General features: G+C 42.0%; 1 protein-coding gene across 1 annotated transcript in view; it reads left to right on the top strand.

Annotated features, from left to right (window-relative positions):
- The first annotated feature begins 318 nt into the window (after positions 1–318).
- Positions 319–12,961, top strand: part of LOC119490306 (metabotropic glutamate receptor 4-like) — a 197,236-nt gene continuing 184,593 nt past the window's right edge. Inside the window, exon 1 of the mRNA XM_037773623.1 lies at positions 319–831. The gene's annotated coding sequence lies outside the window, so the exon portion shown is untranslated. The remainder of the gene's footprint in view (positions 832–12,961) is intronic.

The following is a 12,961-nucleotide window of genomic DNA, read 5'->3' as shown; positions in this document are numbered from 1 at the left end:
CATCTATCATACTGTATAGATCATTTGATGATGTATATATCATTAGATCATATTCATTTGAACAAAAATGTGTATTCCCAAACTGCCCCAAATAGAGAGATGTCTTAAAAAACAGAGTTCAATTAGACTTAACAGCCAGTGCAGGCAGTGTGCTTGTTTATCACTTCACACGTATAAGACACCAGGCGACCAAAATTAAGATGTAACATATGCAGCCAGTGCCAAAGCTCTGGTGGTATTACATGCTGTAATCTGGCATTCACACATCCCCCCCCACCACCACCATCACCACCATCATCACCATCATCCATTGATGGTGCATTTTCTTCCCCGATAAAGGCGGTGTGCTGCGATGCTTGTAACATCAATCACATCCAGGCTGCATATCGTCTCTCGTCTATATCAGCTGGAAAACGCCTCTCTCGCCTCGGGTGTGGGATATATGTGCGTCTCCTCTCTATTATCCAGCAAAAAAAAAAATCTGATCCACTCCTCGCAGGAGCTGTGTTTGTGTTACTGGACGTGGCATTTCTTTTCCCCATCGCGCAGAGACCTAAAGTTGTGACTTAAAGACTTTCAGCATCACTTTTCCGCGGACAGCGCTCGAGATGATTTCGTGGAGATCGACGCAGCATCGTGTGGATTCCTCCTTTTGGATACTATTCAGTAACAGTGTTTAGGTTTTTTTAATTAAAGAGAAATAAGAAGACAGAATCGCTCAGGAAATCCTCCCTTCAACACATCTTGATATAGACACAACAAGATTTTGCTTTTGGATATGGGTCACTTCTTCTTATGAAAGGATTCTTCGTGGGCAGGAGATATAGAGGGGTAAGTACAGCCACCCAAGCTGCGAAAGAAATGGGTCATCTACTGCAATCAAATGTGTAAAAAACAAAAACAAAACGTCGTGACTTAAATGGACTTGGTTGAAAAAAGATACTGACCATTATAGGATCAGTGGATCTGGGGATGCACGCACAACATTTTTTTCTATGCAACTTGCATGTTTTAGTACTTGAATGAACCAGTGAGTCATAATGTTATGACAGTTTTGAAAAGTAGATCTCCAGGATTGTTTTAACCAGGAGTGTGCAACGCCCAGGATGATTGTTTTTACGCGTTAAGGCGCAGCGTTGTGTGTGTGTCTGTGTCTGTGTGTGTGTGTGTGTGTGTGTGTGTGTTCCTCGCTGCGCTGCAGAGGCGCCTCAAGTCTCACACAACATATGATAAAAGAATGACTCAATATCCAAACTGCTGGAGGGGTATATACATGTGATTATAGTTACAGCTTTGAAAGCACAGATAACACCAAACCGTGCGGAAAATCTGTTCTACAATACAATCCAGTTGGACTCTGGATGGCAACAACAGGATGCAAACAGCCACTTCTTCATCCACAGCTCTCCAGATGTATCTAATCTCCACCTCTCTCTTCGTGTCTCCCTCTCAGCCCTGAAACAAGGAGAGGCACGCAGGGGAGCACCCCGGCTGGGTGGTGTTTTGTGTGAGTGTGTTGGGGTTTAGGAGGGTGGGTGGGTGTGTGGGTGTGAACGGTGTGTGAACCATCGATGTCAGTCACTGTGCTGGGCAGATGTGCAGCCTCCTGGCAGTGGCAGCAGTGAGATTGGAGACAGAAGCAGTAGAACTGCTGATGTGAGACTGCTGCTGTGCACCCCACAGCAAACTTTAATAGGTTACTTAGGCATGCCTGGTTGTTACTTCAAGGCCATTATTTTGTTGACAGGGGATGCAATATTGTGCTTAACTTGCATGTTTGCCTGTTTGCATATAAACCAGGTAGTGGTCAAGGACCATAAGACATAATTGTGAACCTGGAAGTATAAAGAGCGGCGAACGCCATGTAGGGAGGAGGTCGAGGTGGATGCGTAGCTCAAAAAACACAAGACTTTCGCCCAGGTGACTGGTGTTCGTACCCCATGTGAAACCAGAAGTCAATGATAATTTATTTGTCACATCACTTCCGCACTTAAGTTACATCACCATCTTTTCCTAAAGCTAACTAAATAGTTTTTGTCACGTAATTTCCAAACTTAAACTGCGCAACTTCTGGTGTTATTTTAACCCAAACCGCGATCTTTTGCCAAAGCTAACTAAGTAGTTTTGTAGCCTAAGCCTAACAAAGTCGATCTGTTCCTAAACCTAACTAAGTAGTTTTATTTTGAAAAGACTGGAGCGGAAATTGACACGTGTGTCACACGTTGCTGGACGTTCGTAGGAAAACACACAGAAAAAACGTCGTTGAAAGTCGTGCTGAGCGTCACGAAAAAAAGGAAATTCGTGTCTACGTACACGAATCAAATGGATTAAATTTTGTGACTATTTCACAAACTGCTGTGAGACTGTGTTGCTCTATGCATCTAAAAACATGCATGGATTTCTTCATTTGGTCATTCGTCAGGTTTTCAGGAAAACATCGTACACTTAGTTGACTTATCCCTCCGATGGCAGTTTCTTGGTATTCTGAATTATAATGGACTACTGACAATCAGCAATCTTTTGCCAAAGCTAACTAAGTAGTTTGTTGCCTAAGCCTAACCAAGTGGATCTGTTCCTAAACCTAACTAAGTAGTTTTACTTTGAAAAGACTGGAGCAGAATGTGACACGTGTGTCACACGTGTCAAAAAGGCATGTGTGGTTCTTAGTTCAAGGCCATTATTTTGTTGACAGGGATGCAATATTGTGCTTCACTTGCATGTTTGTCTGTTGGCATATAAACCACCAAGGCTGGAGATATAGTGATCAAGGACCATAAGACAAGCGAAGGATACCTGACACACAAAGAAACCACATTATTAATACTGCTTCCATTTTGGGCTGCTCCCTCGGGGCCTTTTTGTGGGGCCAGAGATTAGCTTTGTGCTATCTTACTCTCATTGCTCCAATTCATGGTGGGGGGTGCTGCTATGATTGCAGCCAAATATGCCATTGTCTGCATTCCCTCTGAACTTACAGCCAAGAGGGGGAATGTTCCTCATATCAGTGTGTAATTATCTAAAGAGTCTGACTCAGCAAAAGGGAGATTTTAATTCAATCTCGTCCAGCCTCTGAGCCCCCCCACGAGATAGATTTTATGTCGGGTTATTTCTTGTTGGCATGTTCTTCACAACCGCAGTGACTGATAGCCTACCTGGATCTCGCTACAAAGCGTGCTTAAGAAATCTCCCCCAGAGAGAGATTGGGAGGAATACTGTGTGTGTAGATTGTAGCCAGCAGGAAGGTGCAGGGCTTATTCAAACAGCCTTAGATTTACTTTTCCGAGCTTTGCCTGGCTTATCTTGTCCTCCGAGTTAGTTTAGCAAGTGCAGACTCAGCGTAAGACCCCTGGTTTGCCTGCTGCTAAGTTCTCTTTAATGTGTCATGGGCCAGAGTGTAAGCAGCTATGAGGGGAAACTGTGGCATTGCCTTATTCTCTGCTTAATAATACACAGGGGGCACACCAGCATATTGTAGATTAGCCTGACCAGGGAATACAAATGCGTCTTTACATTTCATTCTGTTGGCAAAGGGGTCAAATAATGAACACATTGACTTGATGGAAACCACGATGATCAAAGTGAAATCATTTCCAAGAGAGTGAGGCAGCTTGATCCTATTCTCCAGCCTGCAGAGAGACTCTCCACAACCTTTACTGTAACCGCAGCATGGATCCAAGAGCAAGTCTGCAATAAACAAACGTGTGCACTGTTTCCCAAAAACAGACCCATGGTTAAATTCCCGGTAGACCTCTGTGTTGTTCCTTTTACAAAGGCTTGTGCTGGAAATGGGGAAATGTGTGTGCAGTGTATAGAGCCCAGGTTCTAGCTTCATTCTCCTCCCGGCAGACGCCATCTGCTCACTGGGGAGGTTTTCCAAACAATTCCATAGTAAAGACAGGGGAAATGAGAAACATGGCTACACTACAAACACAGCAGGCTCCGGGATTCTTTTCTATTTAAAATGAAAAACAGGTCATTTACTCTGAAAAAAGAGTATACCTAAATAAATAGATGACTAAATAAAAATCCCTGCACTTGTTTATGCCCTCATGTTGCATTAGCACATGCACGTGTGCAAACACAGATGTATTTCCTCTCTATGCAGCCCAGTCACACAACAGTATGTGAAATAGTCACAAAATTGAATGTATTGATTTGTGTATATAGACACTAAATTCATATGTAAGCCACATAATTGTGAACCGGGAAGTATAAAGAGCGGCGAACGCCATGTAGGGAGGAGGTCGAGGTGGATTTGTAGGTAAAAGAAAACACAGGACTTTCGCCCAGGAGACCGATGTTCGTACCCCATGTGAAACCAGAAGTCAATGTTAATATATTTGTCACATCACTTCCGCACTTAAGTTACAGCAATTCCAGAGACATTTTAACTCAAACCACCATCTTTTCCTAAACCTAACTAAGTAGTTTTTGTCACGTAATTTTCAAACTTAAACTACACAACTTCTGTTGTTATTTTAACCCAAACCGCGATCTTTTGCCAAAGCTAACTAAGTAGTTTGTTGCCTAAGCCTAACCAAGTTGATCTGTTCCTAAACCTAACTAAGTAGTTTTGTTTTGAAAAGACTGGAGCGGAAATTGACACGTGTGTCACACGTTGCTGGACGTTCGTAGGAAAACACACAGAAAAAACGTCGTTGAAAGTCGTGCTGAGCGTCACGGAAAAAAAGAAAATTTGTGGCTATGTACACGAATCAAATAGATTAAATTTCGTGACTATTTCACAAACTGCTGTGAGACTCTATGCGTCTTAAAGCATGCATTGATTTCTTTATTTGGTCATTCGTCAGGTTTAGGAAAACATCCTACACTTAGTTGACTACATTTTATCCCTCCGATGGCAGTTTCTTGGTATTCTGAATTATAATGGACTACTGACATTCAGCGAGAGGGTGTCCTATCTCAGGCTGATGGATGGAAATTAGGTGTTTGTCCTTGTAACAGGTAATCAGAAGCTATTATCTCCTGAGGTTCTACTATTTAAATGTTGTCCATTAGCTTGTAAATTGAGAGTAAAGCATCAGTTAGAAATTAGACCTTCAAATAGGATTTTAAAGTCGGTAATACATCTTGTGGAGTAATTCACCACCAAATACTGACTTCCACTGACGAGTATGAATTTCGCACACAACATGGATTCGGCCCTTATTAGATTCCTGACATATCGTTAATTCTGAAAAAGTGTGGCAAAACGATTGAATTTCGAATTATCAACAATGGAGAGAAACAACAACAGAAAGATCCAGAAGAGTGATGTTGTGCATTTCCTGAGTCATCATACACACAGAGATTCTTCCTAGGGCAGCGTTGTGTGAAATGGAGTGTGAAATGAGTGCACTTAACATCCCTGCAGTGGATTATACACATTATCTTACACTAGGGTTCGAGAGCATCTTGCCTCGCGCCTGAAAATCTGTCATCAAGTTACATTCACCTTTACTCTACTCTGCTCCCTACATGCCTCACTCCGTTTGTTCAATCAGTCCATGCCGGGGGCTCCAGACATGAGTGAGATAACATCTTCAAATATTTCTTAGAGTTTACTTTAACTTACTTAGAGCACCACCAGGGGTTTGCTTCATTAGTTTAAATGTCAATCACAAAAAAATACCAAAACTGACTTTCTTTCTGCTCCTTATTTTGCCCTTTATTACACACTATACAGTATATGTATATAGAGATATATCGTAGTATGCTTGTCATATTGATAGAAGGGAACTGTGCTTTGTTGTGCTTTTATATGCATAATAAACACCTCTATTTACACCTCTAAGTAGAAATTCAGCTCGAAGCCCTTTGACACCTATAAAAGCAGCTATTGCTTATGTACTGTGAATTTTGTTGTTTGTGATGTATTTTTCCTTTTCATTTGAATAACTGGCCAAACGTAAAAGACATGGTGGCACATCAATAATTTACAATGGAGGGGCGGCATGGTGGTGCAGTGGTTGGCGCCTCACAGCATAAGGGTTCGAAACCTACTTGGGCTCTTCTGTGTGGAGTTTGCATGTTCTGGTCTTTTCTCTGGTTGCTCCGGCTTCCTCCCACAGTCCAAAGACATGCAGGTTAGGTTAATTGTTGACTCTAAATTGCCCGTAGGAGTGAATGTGAGCGTGTTGTTTGTCTCTATGTGTCAGCCCTGTGATTGACTGCCGACCTGTCCTGGTTTGCCCCAGCTCTCGCCCAATGTCAGCAGGGATCGGCTCCAACCCCCTCGCAGCCCTGTAAAGGATAATTGCTGGTGGTTACAGATAATAGATGGTTCTACATTTAACATCACCCTCTGAAGATATTTCACAACTCTTGCAACCTGAAACTTGCAACGACTGATGTTTTTTGGCCACATGGGGGCAGTGAAAAAACAAAGCATGCATGAAGGTGCAGTACCAGCAGGAGGAACCAACACCACTTAGTTATGTTTAGAAAAAAACATCATGGGCTTAAAATAAGTACGTAAACTAAGTACGATATGTACGGAAACAACGTAACATCACTAAGAAACACTGGACAAATGTCACTAATGTAACTTACTAAACAAAACAGGTTGAAAGTCCTGTTTTTGTTCGACCCATCCACCTCCGCTCTCACCCACCATTAGTGGTCTTTCTCCCCTTTCATTCTACACACTACATGGCATGAAAATGACAAACCTAAAGCAAGAATTGTGTTCTTATTACACGCTTTTTCCTTGCGCATTATTGTGTCTTTCACACGCCTTTTCATGCGACCAGGCTGGCTCTTTGGTACTAAGCAAGTTGCATACAGTGACATTTTAAACTTTTTCTGTGTAAACAGCTGCCTACTGCAGCTGTAAAACGAAGCTATGAGAGCTGAGAGAGTGAACCAAAACAGTAAAGTTGTGGCTGTAAAACCAAAACAATGAGCTGAAAGACACACAGCTCCGAGCTGCAGAATCAGGTGATAATTCTCTGTGGGTCTGTGACTACGGCTGGCACCTTTCACCGTTACACAGTCATTTGATTAATATAAACATATTGATCAAGCTGCTTTGAATATAACAGTATTCACTGCAATATGCAATAGATAATGATATATATTAATAACATGGCTAATCATGATTTGAAATATGTGCCACCAAAAGATATCACCTTTTTTGTGCTGAAATTTTTATTGACATTTATAAAGTGGAGATGGAGTTATGATTTCATTAAACCAATGAGGGAGTAAACAACTCTGTGAGGAATGAGCCTTTTTAATAATCATATTACACATCAAGTAAAATCCACAAAATCTAGATATGAGATCTTCCCTTCCTCCCTCCCTCCCTACCTCCCATAGCCCTCAGCTCCCCTCAAGCTCCCTCCATGCCACTTACTCTCCAAACCACCTTCCATCCTTCCTCACCTCCCACTATTTCCTCTTTTGCATAAATAAACTGTATTAACATATATATTAATGGGCAGCTCCAAGACAACATATATTAACGGACAGCACCTGGATGCATCCTTTTATGGCCATAAAAGAGGGCTGTGTTCCCTTCTTTTCCAACCGAGGAATGACAGTTACAATGACACCACAGATGAGAGTCGCAGCTGAGAATGAGAGCTCTGACAGCTCTGATGTTTCTAGTAACTGTCGCCTCCCATTTTTCCAAACTATCACCTGTGATATTTTCTTCTGCTATTCACGGGCGGTTGTGTAATGTTTGCTGATTTCAGTGCTTCTCCTGTATTGCACCTGCATAATGAAATAATAAAAAAAGCTCTCACGAACCAGCGAGTCAGAAACCATATTTAGACATATTTTATCGCTCCTCTTCACCACCTTACAACCCAGCACAACTAAGGTGCTTTTAGTGATGTAAGAAATACTTCAGATAGATACTTTCTGAGCTGCTCTTTTAGTTGAGCTCAAGCGTGGCCTGAGTAAAATTCAACAACATAGCAACGCTCGTGCTTATATTTCCACCTCTGAATGTGGGTGTAACTGGACAGAGGCAACAGTCCACTGAGATCACGCTGCGCTGCACTCTATACAGTATATCCCATTTGTGCTCACTTTCCCTTGAAACCTCTTCTCACATTAGCATTTTGGAGGTAGTTTAGTATGCAGTTTTTCTCAGTTCTTTTTTAAAAACGTATATCATAAAATATTTTATTATCTAGAATCTGCATAGTTGGGTTTTTCAGTGCTCTTGTCTCCCAACAGCATACATGATATTGTGGTTCCAAAAGTCGTTTTGTGACATAATAATAGCGAGTAACTTAACTCCTGGAAAGCAGTGTTTTGCTGCTCTGTGTGCACCTTTAACCACACCCAACAGTGATGTCACGGCGTACAGACACACCCTTGAGTACACTTGTATATCACTGCAGCAAGGTGAGACATTAAAACACTAGAGGCCGGCAAAAATAATATTATTATTGCCCCTTAAACTTGCAGTAATTGATTTTTTTGGCCACTTGGGGGCAGCGCAACAAGCTGTAAACACATATCATCACCTTATACAGGTGATATAGCGAACATGTTAGCAAGCATTGGTTTATTTACACATCCAGCAGACACAGAGCAACATAAGCATTCATTCAGAGTTGTGTTGGTGTCCGTCTGATGAATGTAAGTCCAATATTCAGTCTCTTTTAACTTTGTTTTGCTCTCCCTCAACTCCTGAGGGAAATTGCTGTCTCTTTAGCTACTAAATGCTCCACTATGTTTACAGGCTAGTCTGCCTTTGAGCTCTGTCTAGGGATGACTGGGATATAACCTGAAAAAAACATTTTAACAACTTATGTGTTTATTTTGCTTTTTAAAAAGAAGTTATAGAATTTGACTTCAGGGTGGGCTAAAATAACAGTATAACCTATTGGAATCAAAGAAACCAAAGCACAATGACTTACCTCCCTAACTACACAATGTATCTCGTACAACGGTTCATGTTACATGCATACAGTCTTTTCAAGGTAAACTTCCGTCTTTACAGGAAACAACTTCCTTAGGATTAGGCAAGAAAGCTACTTAGTTAGGCTTAGGACAAGATTGACTTGGTTAGGATTATGCAACAAAACTGCCTGGTTAGGTTTAGGTAACAAAATGTCTTATGTTTTGGTCAACGAGGTTGCGCTTCAACAAAAGCATTCACGGTGGAGTGCTAGACCCAAAGTCCAATAAGCATAAAAATGTGATTGGGTAGCACATCCCAGATTTCAAAATCAAGTTGGACAAAATATTAGCATTTCACTTGTTTAATTAGTGTAGCCTATGTCTATTGTGATGTGAGCTAATTATAACAAGTGAAATGCCAGTATTTTGTCCTCTTTGATTTTGAAATCTGGGATGCGCTACCCTAACAAAACTACTTAGTTTAGGAAAAGATCGTGATTTGGCTTAAAATAACTCTGGAAGAGGCGTTACTTAAGTACATACCTTACGTAACAAATAAATCAATGTTCACTTCTGGTTTCAAATGGGACACAAAGACCGGTCTCCTGGACGAAAGGCCGGTATTTTTTGATCTACCCATCCACCCCGACCTCCCTCCCATGCGGCGTTTGCCGCTCTTTATATTTCCTGGTTCACGATTATGTTTATTACACACAAATTGATTTCGTGGGACATACACAAATAACAGTGCATTACTTTTTATAGGTATAGCTACGAACGGTGTGTGAAACCAGCCTGAACTACACAATCTAGAAACACAGAGGCATCAGAGCTGTAAAGATCTTACAGACAAGAGTTGCTTGTTGGGAGGAGAGGCAGATGAGCTGTGGCCCACGCAGCACCACTGCTCCTTATGTAGTTGATTGATATCAGGAATGAGAAAAGCACAGGCACACCTGTCACTTTATCAAATGCTGTCATTCAAACTGATGGACATTAATAGCACAGTAAAACACCACCACGGTCAAAACACTGATGTTTGTTGCTGAACTCAAAGATGCTGACAAGGACTGCAGAGTCTGCTGATCATTTTCTGTGGGTTCGTCACTATGAGCTACCCCTTTCACATTACACGTAGTCATTTGATCCATTGCTAATATAAAATATATTGATTGTAGCAGCTTTAAGGGCAAAAAAAAGGAAAAACCTGAATAAATGAGAGGACCAAAATGAGAAGTAGAACATAAAAACAGGCATAACAAATGCCCTTATCGCCTGTGACAATATGACTAAAGACGCCACCTTGACATCTGAATCACAATACTGGGATCACATGCAATGGTGAGATCAAGTATAGCCACAGCGGAGGATAATAGGTTTGTATCCTGAGTCCAGCTTTGTGTACACTTTGGTAAAGGTCAGGGAAAAATTATAGTTCTGTTTAAATGTTAATAAAGTAAACACGGCATGTCTCTGACCCTCCAATCCAGTTCCACGAACTTGCAGAGTCTATACCAAGGAGCACTGAAGCTGTTCTTGCCAAACACCTTCATGGTTTCTTTTTCTTTAATTTGTCTCCCAAATGTTCTTCAAACTGTACCACCAGATGAGCAGTTTTTTAAAAATCCATATGGTAAATGCTTCTCATATACTCTAAAATGCTGGCTCTGTTCTAGTTATTGCAGTCATGGGCACAATAAGATCCATTCTAGTGAGAATTACACCCCCAAAGATTGGTGTCGAAGAGACCCGGTGCGCGCACAGATGCCAGGACGCCTATCGTGCAGTAAAATATCTTCCTGAATGTGTTCCTGTATAATGGGCACAAGTCTGAATTATGCATTCCACTTTTTTAAAGCTCTACTTGAAACTATCCATTCAACCCACTTAAGGTGGCATGCCTGTTGAGTGGTTTTCAGGTCATGTAGCTACGGCAGTTTATAATGAAGCCTTGCAGATGCACTACTTTTAACCGCTCTGTTGCTTCACTCCCAATTGGGCCAGCGTGAAAAAAAAAGTCTGCATTTTTAACGGCCATAGATGCAGGTTTTACGTTGGTTTCTACAATGACTCCCTCTGTTGCAGGCGAGATTTCTACACAGCCACCACTTATCAGCGCAGGTGTTGATAAAGGGGCTGTAATTATTGGCTCAGACATCAGCATTACAAATGGATGCCTGGGCCTGCGGACAGCTCCGGTTCTCACACTCTGCCGGCTGGGAGGAAGGTGTTTGATTCAAAAAAATGGCTCTGCTCAGAAATAGATTGCTGGGCTCACCGTGATGAGATTAGTGTGGTGCAGCCAGGTTCCCGGAGAATCGACGGGACATGAAGAAAGCTTTATGGCTGCTATATGGCTGATGTGCCCTAGAATTAGCGTCTATGGGCACCAAAGTGGAGTCTGAATCCTCTGATGTCCTGCGGTGATTCATTTAACTTTGCAACGGCTGATTAAACTGTCTCTGCCTTCTTTTTAACAAAGCATGACAGGAAGACAGTTTGACAGTGGGACCTGTTTTATTTTGAATCTGCGGTGCACCGTCTACAGCCACTAGTGACACTGGCCTATTAAAGTGAAACTTGCAATCACTGGTGCAGATGCACATGCAGACACACAAAAGCGAACTGGCATAACTCAATTTATGTGATAATCTCCCTCAACTCGTTCAATATTTCAAATTGTGGTTGCAAATGAATGTGTATAAATGTTTGCACACACATTCAATTAATGTTGACTTTATGGACGACAGAATTGAAGAAGGAAGGAAGGAAGGAAGGAAGAAAGGAAGGTAGATAGAAGGCCAGGAACAAGGAGAGATGTATTTGTGCTAATTTGAGGTGTGCAATTTATTCCTGTAGTATCATAGCAGATAAAAAAGTAGCTCGAGCAGACTTATCAGCGTTCACACAGGTGAATATTTACTGAATCTCTGTGCTATTTCTTTAATCCCCCACATTAACAGGGGCTGCCTAAAATAAAATCAAAAACCTATATCTCCTCTGACCAACTGCTGCGCATGCACACATAAAAGGCAGAATGTGATTTAAGTTCTGTGAATATCTGTCTCAACCACATCCGCCTACACACTGAGCACAAAAGCATATGCACATGGCGTTGAAAGGCACATACACACGCACAGGAAATGATACATGCTCAGGAATATAGGCACTTATTACAGCGCTCTACACATATGACGCATTACACACATCCACAAACATGCAAATCACAAATGCACGCACAGCTAGGGGGGCGGATGCAAAAGAGAGCGAGTCCATGAGCTGTATGAGAGCTCTTCTGAGATCCCTCTAGCCCACCGTGGGTGTTTTGTCTTTCCCGCGAGGGATGCTCGTTGTTTTGCGGAGGCAGGTTCAGCTCCAGGATTAATGAAAAGCTCCATCTTAGTCATGAAAAGAGCATTTTCACAATCTATTTAACATCATGCATACCAAAGGCTCACATTAGGCACTGTTGACTTATGCTCGCCTACAGCAGTGTTTTCTGATGCATTCATTGCCACTGCTGTGATCTTCTGTGGGTAGGCTGCCCCCCTCCAGCCGTGCCCATTGAGTCTCTTGCATTTCTCATGTTCACTGTCAGAAAACTCATTCTTCAGCGTGCGATGAAATATGGCACGCAACTGGAAGTCTGAGGGAGTTATTGAAGAAATGAGAGTAATAAAGCTTCCCGGGACTTTAGTGTTCTTTTTTGGATAATGCCTTTTATTATTTCCCCCCGTCTGGCGGATGGATGATTGTCCACAGAAACAGAGGATTCGATGGCACAGAGCATGGTATTAGCCAATTTAGTCAAACCTTTATAGGTCAAACGAGGCACTCTGTGAGCGTGCTGTGAGTGGTGCCAGATCATAGGATTGTAATGCAGGATGTCTCTATATTTCAGTGGCCAGGATGACCCGACAAAGACTAAAGTGGTGTAATAGGCTGCAGTGGAAAAGCTCGCAGAAGTGCATTCCATGAGTGCTGGATGTTATTTCAGCGGTTGCTTCTGGTGAATTATTTAGCGTGAATGGTTGTAATTACACAGTGAGTACAGTGAGGGGCGTTTAGCTTGTGGCATGTCTAGATCGTCGCAGGGATC

The sequence above is a fragment of the Sebastes umbrosus genome, chromosome 1 (genome assembly GCF_015220745.1).
Source record: "Sebastes umbrosus isolate fSebUmb1 chromosome 1, fSebUmb1.pri, whole genome shotgun sequence".
In the NCBI taxonomy this organism is placed as follows: domain Eukaryota; kingdom Metazoa; phylum Chordata; class Actinopteri; order Perciformes; family Sebastidae; genus Sebastes; species Sebastes umbrosus.
Note: the sequence above shows the minus strand (reverse complement) of the source record. Positions and strands in the feature narration are given on the sequence as shown.